Source organism: Carassius auratus, chromosome 4, assembly GCF_003368295.1.
Source record: "Carassius auratus strain Wakin chromosome 4, ASM336829v1, whole genome shotgun sequence".
In the NCBI taxonomy this organism is placed as follows: domain Eukaryota; kingdom Metazoa; phylum Chordata; class Actinopteri; order Cypriniformes; family Cyprinidae; genus Carassius; species Carassius auratus.
In genome coordinates, this window is record NC_039246.1 from 23,024,939 (window position 1) to 23,041,236 (window position 16,298).

Below are 16,298 nucleotides of genomic sequence, written 5' to 3' on the forward strand. Positions count from 1 at the left end.
GTCAAATACACTGCAGGAGCCCCGGGCGTTGAAGCACTCTGGAGCGCAGTCAAAAACAATATGGAGTGGAGAGTGTGATGCTGACATAACATACGGATCCCATGCTGAATTTATGAAGGGAGAGGCCCTTCTAGTGCTTTTCATTATTCCTTTTAAACATCAAAATACCATAATGGAAGCCAAGAAGTGTCTCTTTTTGCTAGAAGCAAAATGTGCAAATATTAAGAAAAGTGGTGTGTTGAGAGAGAGACTGAGAGAAAGAGTGAAGCTAATCGGAAACATGAAAGAGCAGCATAGTAACACAAATAAAATAAACTAACCGCACAATTAGGGCTAAGCCTTTGGTTTCCTCTCAGTTATAAACAGAAAAACGGCAGGAGAACAGACATAATTACTCAATTCCTTCTCTTCAAAGTTTACATGGCACGTTAAAGCCTTTTCCACCTCTTTATTTTTTGAGACCTCTTGGATTACCCCTCTAGTATTAATATGAAGGAAGCCAAGCAGCAGCAGAGAGAGCTCTGGGTTGTCTCTCCCTCCCCTGGTTGAAAAATTACGCTTAGACATTAAACTAAGCCATGGATAATTTCATACCACATCTGATTCATAAATATGCATTCCATAAAACACTCCGTCAGTGTGAAATACAAATGACAGAGTAAAAACGTTTCATAAAAATGAAATCATAAGGTGAATACTAGATTCTAGGATGGGGTATAAAATCCCTGTGAGGGTAACATTGGTGATACAGTTTGCATGGAGACCCAGCCTGATGCAGCCCAGACCATGACTCACACATTAAGGCCTGTAAACGCACATTTTTCCCTTTAGGTACATGCTCAGTACATACAAGGATAAATCTGAGGGGATGGAAAAGCATGACCAGTGACACACTAAATGAATCCATTCTTTAATCCAGTGTGTGTCAGAGTCTGGCAAAAGACCAAAGAGGCAGCTAGACGGCCCTGGTCTGACAGTCCAACAGTGGTAAAGAAACTATGGGACCATCTCACCCACAAAACACTACATCTGCCCACCTCTTGGGCCCCACAGTGCCAATCTCACACACTGTAATTTTCCTATACTGGGCTCTGGGGACACCTTTTCATGGGTGGGCCACTGGTCTCTCCTTTTCTGTCTTGTCTCGCCTTGGAATTTTTGTGTGGGATCATGGGTCTCTAATGTCTTCCCCATGAGATATGCCTATGCAGTATTATAAAATAAACATGGATAAATAAACAGTGACTGTGTACAAGGTTTGCTTTATTCCCTACATTTTTTATTAACCTTACCATGGTTTAAGCACTTTGTGTGGGCCTTCATCATTAGTGATGCTCAATAAGGTGAACATATACTATTGTTCATACAAATGGTCGGGAATTTGAACCAGCCTAAACGCTACATACATGAATTTTACCTCAAATCATGTGGCTTGAGGAGAAGCCAGGAGGAAAAAAACACCTACTGTAGCAACCACCAGGGTTTTGTGTCGTTCGGAATTTAATTGAATGTCTCTTAAAACCCAATTCAGTTTCAAACTTTGAACTGAATTTGAACTGAAGTAGTAAACTGGCTAGAATTACAACTTGGATTTGTATTGTATATAAGCAAGCAAAAATAACCTCAATGCAAATATGTAATGATAATCTTTAGGCACAAAATAAAATAAAAGCTACATTCTGAATGCCTTCTAAAATTGTTAGTTACAAAAATGTTTGCAAAGCTTTGAGTTTTAATACAGGCTTTACAAAAACAACAACTAACAGATAAAGCGATATAATGACAGAAACGTGTATTTAGTTAATATATTTTGTCATATCAATTTTCTACAAACCTGGCAAACACATACTAACATTTTAAAAAGCACATAACACTTTAGCAACAGCATAGCAATGCCCTGGCAAACACCCACAACATCCTAACAATGAGGAAAGAACTATTAATACTACTTATTAGTATTTCTCAGCTGCCTTGCCTAAGGGCCAAATATTTTATTATCCTACCTGGGATTCAAACCAACAGCCATTTGATCCCTTGAGTGGAGCCCCCATGTTACTAAAGATGATCATTTCCATATATAGGGCTCTTAGCATGCCAATCAAACTACAAGTGCTGCTGTGGATGACTAAGATTCATCCCTCATTTCAAGTTAAGCTGAACAAAACACATCACGGTATCTCTCTGCATGAGCACAAAGAAACACACACATAGGCATAAGGGCTCATGGCAAAGAGCTTACGACAGCGAACCAGGTGTCAGTGCAATCTTCTGTTAAACAAGCTGAGTACAACAAACCCTTGATAATGGTGATTTTGGTTTTTAAATCCTTAAGGGATAGATTTTGTCAATGACAGACATGCAAACCTGCATGGGGAAACTCAGCATATCTTGAGATATAACTCCACCCCCAACTAATTCCGGCTTCTCTGACTGAGCTCAGTCAGAGGGCCAGAGAGTCAACACTGCCCCCTACCGCCTTCCTGGACAAGACTAGTATCAAAACAAGTACAGACATGCCCCAAGTAGGCGTGTATGTTTTTTCAGAGCAATGGTGAGTAACAAAACAAAAATAAGTAGTGTGCCTATCATTTGGAATTGAGCCTGGGCATTTTTGTTAATAAGTAATTGCCTCCATTTGTTGTGCTAGCATGTTAAAATGTTAAATGCTCCCTTTAATACACACTAAAGTCTTAAACAAACAGAGCCCCCTCAAGAGGACTTAACTGAGAGAATGACTCAATGCAAAGTACATAAATATTACGGGAAACTGCAGCCAATGCACCAAGCAGGTGTAATGGAGAAAGCAAGCATATCCTTCTCTCTCAATGTTCTGTCAACAAGAACCCTGAGAAAATATATCTCAAACATATGAAGGATGGCAAATCCACACCCTGGTGCAAAAGTATGCAGCCCTAATTGAATATTATATTCCAACCTATTCACTGCTTTCATTTTGAAATGTGTTCACAAGGCATTGCTGTTGATCAGGCATTGGCAAGGCAAGGTGGCAATATTACTGCTAGACCTCAAAGTGCATCTGCGTGACAAGCCACAAAAGGCCAAGTAATATTTTTTTTCTGCAAGGAATATCACAAGTTCCAGATTTAATCTCACCAACTCTACAAATCTCTAATGTCTTGATGAAAGCCATGTGTGTTTTTACATTTAGAGGCCTTAACCCCTTTCTCTCCTTATAAACTTATTTTGTGTTGAAATGAGACACTGGATCATTTTAGCAGAACTATCAAAATACAATTGAGCAGTCGATGATATTTATGTTGCACTATAAGCATGCCTTGACTTTTTTCTAGAATACTACATTAAGTCAAACCCCGTACTGTCAACAAACAAAAACACCTCCCTTATTTGAAGACTAGGGACTTGGTCTATGGACCAGTGTGCACAGGGGCAGGGTCCTTTTAACAAGCAATTAATTCTCATTCTGATGTTTCAATTCTAAATCCAGCTTCTATACAATGGAAGACTTGACTCAAGTGGGTGGGGAATCCAGCTGAGAGAGTAAAGGAAAACTGAAATTCCTGCTTTTTCTGTTCAGCTCTTGACACCTTTTTTTAACCAGTTGTGAAACTTGCGACGTGCTTGTGAGGCAATGAGTGATACTGCGGTTTATGAAAAGTGTAAACACCCTTACTAACAAACTGGCCACGACACCCATCATGGCAAGAAACTAATTTATTAATAAACTCTGAAACACGTGGCTTGCGTGCACTACAGCAGTCTCAGCTAAAGATTTCATGAGCATCAAGCTTGGCTTGTAACACGATCTTCTATTGTCCAGCCCAGCAGCCCGAGTGCTGTTGAGTGCTGGTGTAGAATGGTTTACCACAAGACCTCAGGACAGATGCTTTTGCACTCTCACTTTTTATCCCAACTTCATTTTCCCATCTCCATTAATTGCCATGTTCCAAGCAAAACCTCAAATTCATTTATTTTGCTCAGACTGACAACATGATGCTTTCACATGTACTGTTATCTTTTCATTTCATTCTTCAATCCTACAGCTGACATTCACATTACAGGCATGTTTGAGTTCAATGTTTCTGCAGCGAGGAACCCAGCAAATCTGAGAGCTTTGTGAATATTGCTACCTGTTTTCATTATCATCAAGGAGTATTTGCATCCGAGCAGAAGACCTTTGCATTGTCCTGTTCCTATTGCCAGTTTATCATCTTACATTGGTCTGGTGTAAGGTCAAGTCTGTGTGGCCTGCTAGATCCACCAAAACTTGTCAAGCTTCTTTATTCTAGTATAACCTGCAGATGGCTGCAAATATTGCTTGAAAACTACATTTGTTTTAAGGATGTTGTCACATAGCACAGGGTATCTTCTCCATAGCATCCTCCTTTGATTGACTGATGGATGGATGAAAGGTTGGATAAAATTGGACTACTTTAGTGAATATGGCTTATTCAGTGCGGGGAAATTAGGTCTGTGTTGGGAATATTGTCAAGAATCTCAGTGCATCTTCTCTATAACATCCTGCTTTGATGGACTGACAAATGGATGGATAGATGGATCACATTGGATCGCTTAGCCTGCCAGATCCACCAAAGTTTGTCAAGCTCTTTTCTTCTAGCATTCCTTTCTACCTTAGAGAAGGTGGCTGAATCAGTGAGTGAAAAAACATGTTAGTTTTGGGTTGAAGGTTGTATTTTCTTGCTGTTATAGATGTATTAATGAAGCTGGGTCACTAAGGTCTCCCCAATGTCTGGTTCATCTAAAATACAAGAATGTAAAGTAAGACCACATTTTACTGTCCAGCAGTGGACTGGGCCAGCAGTGTCTATCCTCTATCACAATTTTAAATGCCAAATTTCAGCAACAGAATGTCTCACTTTTAGTTTAATCAGTATTTCTTTAGCTTGACTTGACTAGAAGGATTCAACATGATTGGATGAGTGGTGGTTTGCATCCTACATCAGGTTAAACTGGAGATAGAGTTTGCAAGTGAATCATCAGGTCCACTGAACCAAAATGCTGTTCATTCCCACCCAGAAGATATCGGTTTCCCCATCCAAACATTCCAAACTTCTCATCCAGTGGAATTAACTGCAGGATTTTCAAGCCAATAAATTACAGATCTTGAACGACAGTCTAGCTCCAGCTGGGTTGCCTGGCCTTCACAATCACTCATAATGGCTGCATTCATAATAGATGGCAGAGAGCATGTGGACACAGAGCGGTGAAAACAGCCACTAGCCATATGCTGGAAATGACCGAGTTAAAGACAGGGTGGACATGGTAATTTCACTGATGCATGCTCTCTTCGTCCGGTTCTCTTCCAAACAGCCCCTAAATGGTGCATGAGGCTACCCATAAACCAGAACCTCACCTCAGCTACCAGATGGCAAAGGCAGGGAAATCGAAACGGATGCACTTTTTCCAACTTGTCCTTTGTCTTGCAGGCAGCTGCACAAACATGGAGCATGCAGAAATGCATGCTATGCTTGAGTTAGTAAATTACGCGTTTTGTGATGCTAAATAAAAACACCCCAATACATTTGCTTTGTAGAAAGCACATCTACTTCTTCACCATTATCAAAGAGCATGGGTCAAAAGAGGAAAACAAAACAGGATTATAGAAAAACTAACCACCGATCTAATCCCAAAGACTTTATGATTAAAACCAGATTTTTCAAAGTGCTCCTGATATCAGAATGATATTTCTTGGCTGGATTGAATGACAAAAGGCCTTAAGAAGTGAACCACTGTCAATATTATCACTGCAATAACACGCACATTTATTCTTATAACTATTCAGTGACACTAGACGGTTGACAAGCAGGTTGAGTTTCCATGACAGAGAAATCCAGGCAGCAGGCTCTGTTTCTGTTTACAAGTTGGCTCAAGAAGTTTAAATCCCTCTCAAACAAAGTGTTCTTTTTTTCTGTCTTTTAATGCTGGTTTTGCAGAAAATTAATTATAGTATCCACCTCAACAGGGTACGACGAGGGCATTCTTCCCTGCACCACTTTCCATAACAACACTTAGTGCTCTAGAAAATACTCTGGGCTGGAGGTTTTCATTTGGCACGGATTCATCTAAGGAAAAAAGCTGGAGCTCTTCCAAAGACAATATTTGTCAGAAAATCCTCAATTCAGACCTAACAGTGTTTATTAAATTGAGAGCTGCTGTGCTGCTTTTTTCGTCCTCTGATCTGTATGTACTTTGAATCAGTTTCAGACTGAATTTGAGAGTTGTTCCTTTTTCCCTTGCTCTGAAGTGTCTTTCAAGTCTGTCGTAAGCAAATGATCAAAGGCGCTGCATTTTAGTCAGACAAAACAGATGTGAAGTCAGATGACCATGGGAGTGTTGCGTTTTGGTTCTGATTCAGTCGTTTTGACGACTACTGATATCGAATCAATAAGTGATACAGGACATGGCACTTCAGAGGAAAAGTTCAGAGAGATGTTTACAGGAACGTTAGCAGAACTTATTTTATCTCCAGATAAAATGTTATAGGTGCTGGAATGGACTTAGACCTCAATCTCCACATGCTTGATCTTCAGCTGTCTAACAAACAACAGAGAACAAGTTTTATTGTTCTGTTGACAAATGTTTTAATTAAAGTGGGTGCAGGAGGAGGGTTAAAACTGCACTAAATAACCGATCCAAGGCCAAAGCTGAAAACTTCTGCCCCAGGAAGGGTATAGGAATCAAACTTGCTTTGCAAACAGGAACCCTTCAGCCCACAGCTCAGATGGTCAGAGTGGATTCAAAAGCATTCGATTGGGTGAGAAGTAACCATGGAAACATTTGAATAACCACAGAGACCGCTCAGATACTTGAGCAGGCTGTTAGCACCGTGTTCAAACATTTAATGCCCCTTCTACACCGAGACCTAAGAGTCTCTTTCCAAGTCACAGAGTTGGAGCACATCCAGGCAAAGACTTTATGACTTGCAGCACCTGCAGAGCTCAGCTGGGGGGAGGAACAGAGATAAAACTATATCTAGGTCAACTATACTGTACCAACCACACTTCCCCAAACAAACACGATCGCTCAGGAAACACCCCTTTTTGTACCAAAACACATGAAGCCTACTGTTCTCGGTGTACTTTGTCTCTGCAGCACATTAGGCCACAAGTGTGCAAGGGTGTGTCTCACTCCTAGCCGGTATGTTTACTTTTTATAGTACACGTGTCTGTTGTGTACGTGTGCGGCATGCACGTAAGGCTGTATTTACAGCCTTTTCATGAGATCATACGCACAAGGTCAGATTAGGCAATGTGCAGTGTCGCTTTACAGATTTTACTCTAGCATTAAGTATGTTCTAAGGAAGACTGGCGTGTGTACAAAACAGTCATCTTCTGTTTATATGGGGAGAGGTTACAAGGTCATCACATACTTTTTCACTATGAGCTGTCACACTTTTACTCTAACCACAAGTCCAGCGTGTCTAACAATGGCCTTGCAGTCAGGGGAAGAGCATCATCCTCCTTGCATTAAAAAAGTGCTTCCTTGTGCATGATCCAAATGAGTTTTAATCCTCAGATTAGCAAACAGGTTTTGCTATTCAAGTCAAACGGCATACAAAAAGAAATGAAACCATGTACAGTATATAATGCACTAATTTACAGGTCAAGTTGGCACCACCTAGAAAAACTAATGTGCTTTTTAAAGGGGAAGTTCAAAACTAAATCTAAAATATCAATTGTGTCATCATTTTCCCACGCTTATATTGTTCTAAACCTGTATGACTTTCTTTCATCTGAAGAACACAGCAGAAAACATTCTGAAGAATGTGTTTTGTCCACTTAACGACGGTCAAAGCATGGGGGAACCCTTTATCTTTCATCTTATGTACTAAAACACAATGATTATTTTCCAAAATATCATCAAAAGAGAAACGCAAACTGGTTTGAAATGGCATGTGGGATAAGTAAATGATGACGAAATATTTATTTGCTTTGTGAACTAGCTTTTAACAAAGTCTGCTTAAAGGTATAGCAGACATAATTTTATTCTCATGCAGAATATTAAAGCTTCACTTGAGCATTTCATTGGCCCCTGGGCAGCAAACACAAACCAGACAGAGCTGAGTGAGGTGAAACAGGAACTTTAATTTGACCTATTTCACAGAGTTCATTTCCTGTTTTGCCCATTCGCGGAGAGACGCGTGAAACGAGACACCAAAACACTGTTAATGAATGTGGCCACAGAGAGCGGATGTCACAGCTCTGTATAATAAATGCCAATAATAAGACTTGGTCTGAAACAATAGAGCCTTAATGCAGCCAGGTTCAATGCACGTAAATCCAGTGTTTTTCTTTGAAGATCAAAGTGGTGTAAATCACAGACTCCTATACGTTCCTGTTTAAAGTTTAGCCAGTAAATAAGCTGAGGTGCTCCCCTGGCAGAAAAAAAATGTTATCTTAAATCTCATCACCCGTTACACCTATGATATCTGTCGCTGCCCCACCTACTGTGCTACATTAGTGGGGTGAAATGTTCTGTGCTAATACAAAATGAAAGGGAGGCTAAAAACGGTTGTTCCAGGACATTACTTTTCAGGAAGCAGTTTATTTTAAAATCCACTCAGACTCGATGTATATATCGCACTCCTTGCCTTTATAAGCAATACCTTATTGCATGGTTAAGTCATTATCGGGATGTGTACAAAAACAACTCTTTAAATTTAAGTGTGTGCATGTTAAGTACTCTAATGTAATCATCCTTAAAATCGGATTGTAATTATACTCAGAGCTCATTTTTAATCCGTGCCATTCTCAGTAAAAAAAAACAACAACTATTTCATGCTTTGGTAAATTATCTTTCTTCCTTTTGCATTCAGCATACTCTACAAGAGGCTTTAGAGGAGGTGTAATTCATAGCTTTATCACCTCTCATTAGTGTAAATGTCATAACAGGGGTGGGATGTTTTAGGCAGCGCTTTGAGAGCTCTCTGTCTGCACAGAGCGGCTCAGTGAGTTGCAGGGATATTCAGAGGATAGGCCCTTTATGTTTCTTGCACCTCTTGCTCAAAGCCAATTCAGTCCAGCATGGCCAATTCAATTGAAAACCCAGACAGAATCTGTTCCGAGCAGGCCAAGAGCCATTCTATGCAAAAACTGAATAATTAGACCGATTAAAGAGCTCTGATTCTGCGCAGTGGTGAGGTTTGTCTGGTGGGGAGGGGGTGTTTTCGACTTAAGGGATTCCTTTAGTAACTATGACTAAGTCTGTCCTGCTTTACCGGCCAGTGAGGGCCCATTATACATGCCCAGTCAAATGTGTTTAGCATATAGTACAGATTTAGATGTCAGTAGAATTCAAATTATAGTTCTGTCTTTTTTATTTATAGTGCGAAAAACAAGTGTGCAGAATAACTGCTGTGAAATAACATGCGGTTTATCAATATTTTTGCACATATTCTGCTCGTGGCAAAACTCAGTGACCACACTAGCTGCAGCTAGTGCTTACTGTTCTCAATGCAAAATAAAAATTAATAAATAAAGCACTAAAGAACTCCAAAAATGTAAACCCTCTTTATTTGCAACACATCACTAAAATTAAATGTTTTAGGTAATTTTACTATTAGACAGACACATGGACCACAAAAATATATACAGTGGTCCCAAAAAGACATGAGACCAAGCTTTAGTCATACTTACAGATTTCCTAATGATCAAAATTATCATCAAAGTTTGAATAAAAAAAAGGTAAAAAATGAAGTGTAAAAATGAACATCTTTATTTGAAACAAAGAATATAAGAAATATCTAACTTTTTTTTTTCTTTTTCAGGTTTAAATGAAAAATAACTATGGTCAGATACTTTTGCTACCTATTGTATTTTTATGGAAAAAGTTTTTATTTATTTAAATAACATATTAGGGCTGGCATATATATCGAGCATGTACGATACATCGATATTTTCTTTATAAGCAATTCAATATGAGGTAATATCGTTTATATCGATATACAATATTTTGATATGAGCGCATCTGAAAATATAGTGGAGGACACTGACTGAGCAGCTTCGGAGCAAGTGCATAATCCAGTTTGTTCTTAACATGTGACAAGCTTCTTACCAAGGCCTTTAAAACCAGGTAAGACAGTTTAATATTTTGTTTCACAGTAGTTTAAGCAACTCAGCCCATCATATGCTCAAGTTAAAAGCAACTCAGCCCATCATATGTTCAGACAGAAAGGCTGAAAGTTGACCAAAAAATACCAAGATATGATTTTCTGCCCATGCCGCCCAGCCCTATAAAAAATTGGTTGTGTCTTTAGCTTTCTCCACAGCTGTGTAAGTTAACGGTTGTCTACAGGTCAAAGGTCAGATATGGCAGGCCCAGTAAAAGACAAGACAGTCCACTGCTCACACAGTTTCCCACAAGAGAAACATGCTACACCCCTTCTATATAATTAGTGCAAACAATTGCAAATATAATGGTGTATGCCAACTCTCCCTAAAGCATCACAACAACATTTACTGGTGTCACTTGCAAAATGAAGTTCTACTTGTCATTTGGGCCAAATAAAAATACCTCAGATTATTACATCAACACAGAGTTTAAAGTGCACCAACTGTGCATGAGTTTAAGTGAATCATATCACATGAATCTGTGTAGCATAAGCGCTCCCTTGTGGCAATTACAAAACTCACAAAAGTGACATGCTTGGCCCATTGCTTTTGCATTTCATCAAATACGCACTTTTGGATTGTCCTTCTCTTCGTTAAGAGACAGACAGAATTCGTTTCACTGATATTACACAGAAGCAGTTTCTGTGGAAAACAGCTTCGTTTAATTGGATGCCTGTCAGGCTGTGTGCGGTTCTGTGTTAATGCCATGAGGTTCGAGTCACAGTTTGGAGAGGGTACCTGTTAGTTGTAATTACCCTTAAAATGCACAGCTGGATTTAAATGGCAGTAAAACAGCAGCAACAGGTGTGAGGGCTGTCGAGGTCTGCTTCCAAGTCATTCACGCAAAATACACCGACCATAAAGTCACTACCTCACACCAAGGTGCGCACGTTTTTGTGAGATCACAGCTTAGTTACGGCACAATCATGATCCTAGCAGCTGGCAACAAAGCAGTTCCTTGACTAGACTAAACAAATAGACTACTAGAATAATACCAGTGTCAAAAGACACTCTAGATGTGACTGGGCTTCTGCAGTGGAAACTGAGCCCAGCAGGAAGGCCTGACAGAGCTGGAAAACGAGCGAAGGAGATGGTGTGTTTGTACAAGTGTTTGAACTTGGCCAGCGGCCGGACATTTTTCTGAATGAAAGAGGCGACTTTTAAAAATCACACCTCCCTCCATGGGCCTCCGATGCACAGCTTCCCGAAACCACGAAACGTTCCAAAAGCCTGATGCTTCACCCTCTAGGAATCCCTCCAAAAAACACACTGCGCAGGTGCATCTGCTATGAAGTTCACAAATAAATGATTTCGCTCTCGATCGCTATGAAGTCTGAAGACTATTAGCATTCCAGAGTGGTGGAGATATTCATGACTTTTCCGGATCTTCAGATGATACATTCTCCAAGACAAGAACAATCTAGTGCATAAGTGCATAAATCAGCCTAAATTACATTGTCGCTACTATAACAAGCGGTATGTAAACTATTGACGACTCTGACGTTGTCAGTCAGTGGTGCAAATGATACTTTCCTTTTTTAAGTTCACCCAACAATCTAAAAGAAATAGTTTCCAAAAAGGGGGTTGCGTGGTGAAGCCATAGAACATTCTTTACCCAAAGAACCTTTCAGTGAACAGTTCTTAAAGGAATCCTTTACGATCAATCAAAAAATAAATGGTCTTCATTGGCACTGATGGTTCCATGAAGAACCTTTGAAATCCATAGAACATTTTAAGGATGTTTATAGTGGAAAAAATTCTTTAGGTTTTTAAAATGGTCTACACATTAAGAAAAATTACTATTCACTAACAATATGGTTCTAGGTGGTTCTTCCATGGCATCACTACAACCCCCCACCCCCATTTCTGAAACTGAAAAAAAAAAAGAAAGAAAGAAAAAGGAGTCATAATCAGGTTTCAGAACAACACAAATGTTGTTTTTTTTGTTTTTGTTATTTTTTCTACATTTGTTTTCACAAAAACAGAATGTGATCATGACTATATGTGTAAAACAAATGAGATTTATAGCTTCTGAGCTATTCCATCATTTTTATCAATGATTTTTTTAAAGAAATGAATGTAACCTGATAGCTCCCTGGTTTAAGTCACAAACACTCACCACCTGCTGAGGCTGGGGAGAGGGGCGGCTGGAACCTCAGTGCAAATCAATCAGCAGGCTAGTTCAGACGAGGACACTGGCAAACGCTCCTCAGGAGCTTGCGTGTCGAGAGGCCTGGCGTGAACTGTGGAACCAAAGCTCCCTGCCAGCCCTCTCCATAACTAAAGCTGATTTAGACTGAGGGCCTAGAATGGAATTAGGTTTCATCCTCTGTCATGCATTTTCATAGTGATGTTTTGAGTACTGCGGCCCTCTTTGATTCAGCCAAAAAAAGCCTGGGCTTTTTTGTCTGAATCTATGTAACACAAGATGAAGAGCACAGCAGGATGAAATGCAGTCCTCTCCATTTCAGTCTTTCCCTCCAAATACTAAGAAAAACAAATCTAATGTTCGCTAAACTGACCTTGGTGTTACTTAGTATGGTAAACCTTCTCCTTCACTCCTCACATATCTTTGTTATTCCTTAGCGAGCCACTCAAGATTATAAATGGACAGTCGAGAGAGGCATGGAGATATATATATATGCAATGAGGGAATGCATTTTTCACTGTTACATCATGATTTACATACAGAATAAATAGTATCCTGCTTCCAAGTATGAAACTGTGTCCCAATGAGCCTTTCAAAAATTTTACGGTAAGTGCAAAATATTATGAAATGTGTAAAATAAAAGAAATGCAATAAAAAGTAAGGCCTTTATACTCCCTACAGCCTAATAAACATCTGATGCCAACATGCAATGTTCTGACAGAACAGAGAGCTTAAATACACATCCCTAATGTAGTTTCATTTGAAAGGGGAGCATTGATAATTGGCTCAATGACAAATAAGAGAGTCCAAGACAAACAAAGTAAATGTTTAAAATTCTAGTTTAAAAAACATGACAAGCTTAAGCAATGTAATGTATGATAGGTAAAAATTTATAGCCTGAATGCACTGTAAGTCGCTTTGGATAAAAGCGTCTGCTAAATGCATTAATTTAATTTAGTTTAATTTAATAAAATGTATTTTAAAAAATAAAAATAATTTATGTTGTTTCCATATGGTTAAGAATAGCTTGAAAACACAATTTCATTGTGAGTCATTAAATTGTAAACATTTTCATAAAAAAATTTTGTTTATTGTGTAACCATTAAGGCTGCACAATAAATCACATGCAATATTTGAAGGGGTCATATGATATTGCTAAAAACAACATTATTTTGTGTATTTGTTGTAATTAAATGTGTGTATACAGTTCAAGGTTAAAAAAAAACATTATTTTCCACAAACTGTACATTATTGTTTCTCCTCTATGTCCTTTCTGAAACGCGTCTATTTTTCAAAGCTCATCGGTCTGAAAGCGAGGTGTGCTCTGATTGGCCAGCTATCCAGTGCATTGTGATTAGCCGAATACCTCAAATGTGTGATTGAAATGTTACTCCCCTTAACATATTGTGATAAACATAAACCCATTATAAACATGATTTCTAGTCGTGTCTTCTTTTGGAAGGCCAAACAAAGTAGTTTCACTTTCTCAACGGAACAGCGTCACACACCTAGAGTGACCAGAGGTGGGCCAGCTTGAGAACGGTGCGGCCGGCTGATTTTACGAAAGGAGCATTCGTTGGGCTTGCAGCAACCACATGAGATGACCCCGGGCTGCACTCCGCTTCGTCCGCTTTGAAAGCCCTAGCCGGCAATCAAGGTAAAATATAGAAATATTTGTAATATGTTTGTACAAATAAGATTGGAGTGGTTGTAACATATGGCATTTTATATCCTGATTTAATAACTTTTCCATTTCATAAAAAGTCAAATTGTATATGTGATATTTTAAGAAACTTACTGTCCATTACACGTCGTTATGATGGGTCCTGTAAAGTGTCCTCTGTAGGTGTTTATATGTTCTTTGGACCAAATGACATTTCTTCGAATGTTTTTTGTTTAGGGATGGGAGGATTTACAGATTCACATCGGTGCATTGGCATAAAAGTTAACACTGCATAATTTCTAACATATTTGCACTGGTAAAATTAATAATTTGTATCCAGTATTTTATATTTAGATTGATTTATCCTCTCTAAACTGTCTCTCAAGTGCATTCTTTCATCTACACAAATAACTATTTTAAGATCGCTTGACATTTCATGTCAATGACCCAACTATTAAATAATGTTATGCTCTTCAAATGTAATTTAACTGCACCAGGGAGGAAAATTATCTGTCAGGAGATACTTTAAGAGTGGCAGAGTGTTTAACTAGCCAGGTTCAAAAGGTAAACTAAAGCCTGCCCTCCACATGTAAAGGAATCTCAGAACACCAATAAATTACCATTATCTGAAATTTCATGATTGACTTCAAAAGAAGAACAGTCACAACATCCTTCACAGTTCCACAAAAATGGCTTATCATAGTAAACCACAGTAAAATAAGAGAAATGAACTCATGCCAGAATCAGTCGATATGATTTGTCTTTCTGGCCTAGACTTGGCTACTTGGCTTGGCCGATGAGCTAGATCTCCAAAACTGAAATTCTCATGGTAGGAATTGATTTGGATGGATGTACATGGTTCAAGATAAACAAATTAAATGTTTTAAAATTCTACTTTAAAAAACATGACAAGCTTAAGCAATGTAATCTATGTTTATGTTTTTTCCATATGGTTAAGAATAGCTTAAAAACACGATTTCATTGACAATTTTGGAGTCATTAAATTATGAAAATTGTCATAAAAATTGTGTTTATTGCGTAACCATTAGGGCTATATTAAATGTGCATCTTGTTAGTAAAGCCGGTTCTGTAATCAGTGGTAATCTCCATTATTTGCGTGCTTTCAAATGTAGCAACATTTATTACACAGAGTTGTTCACTTTCCACAAAAATGGCTAATCATAGTTAACCTGTCCACTCTTACTCTCAGGAGCCAATCCAGAGTAAAACAAGAGAAAGGGCCTCATGCCAGAATCAGTCAATTTGATTTTACCTTTCTGACCTAGACTTGGCTACTTGGCTTGGCCAATGAGCTGGATTTCCAAACTGAAATTCTCATGGTAGGAATATGTGATTTTGATGGATGTACATGGTCTGTTTCCCTTGAGGGAATGAAAAAGAAAAGACAATAATGCTCTCTTTTTGGACTGACTATGCAGAGTCAATTTGCAGTTCATCTTGGTTTCACATCACTTCCCATCTAACTAAAGCTCCTCACACCCGACCCAGTTAGCAGACAACACCTGTGGTCTCCATTCAAAACAAAAAATAAAACAGAGTTATAGTTTGCAAAAGGTTTGTCAGATACATTTTTCATCAATGATACAGGTTGCACAGCACAGTCAGCATCAGTTACCAAAACACATCCATGAAATCCAAGATGGTCCATAATCCAAACTTTAAAAAACTGACAAATAAAGAAAAAAAAAAAAGGAAAAAAAAAAAACAGCTGCTTCCAAGTGCCTGAGGCAATGTCTTGGATTCAAAATTGAATTTAAATCTGGAAATAAATAGAAGGTTTTTGCATCTTGAAAAATTCCAAAACAAAGAAATGTTATGACATGAAATAAAAACCACAATAACAGCAGCCAGTTTGTACAGTTGGTCAAAGGTTTTTTGCTTCCAAACTTAAGATCCTGTTCTCCCAGATCATCTCAAATCATACAGGAGAACAAAACCATCAGGATTTTTCAAGGACAAACCAACACTAAGACATAAAAATCATGCAGAACTTCAAATCACCTGCCAGCCAAAGATGAAATTATAGCCTGAGCCTAAGCAACCAAAGCATTTATCATCTTTTACGTTCAAAGTCTTTGTTCCAAAACCTAGCATTTCCTTGAATCAAAGCAAAGTAAAGAGGTAGGGAGGGGTTAAATGAAAAAGCAGCTCTTGTTCAAGCCCCCCCCCCCCCCCCATATATCAGCCCTTCACCCACCTCGGTTGCACTTGAATCTTTTAGCCACGCGCTCGCAGTTCTTCTCTGCCAATTTTTTTGTGCGTTTCTTCTCCTCTTTCTCCTCACCTCAAACCTGTCAAATCCTATAAGCGAAAACATATTGAACGCACACTATTTTCTTTCTTTCTTTTTTTCCTG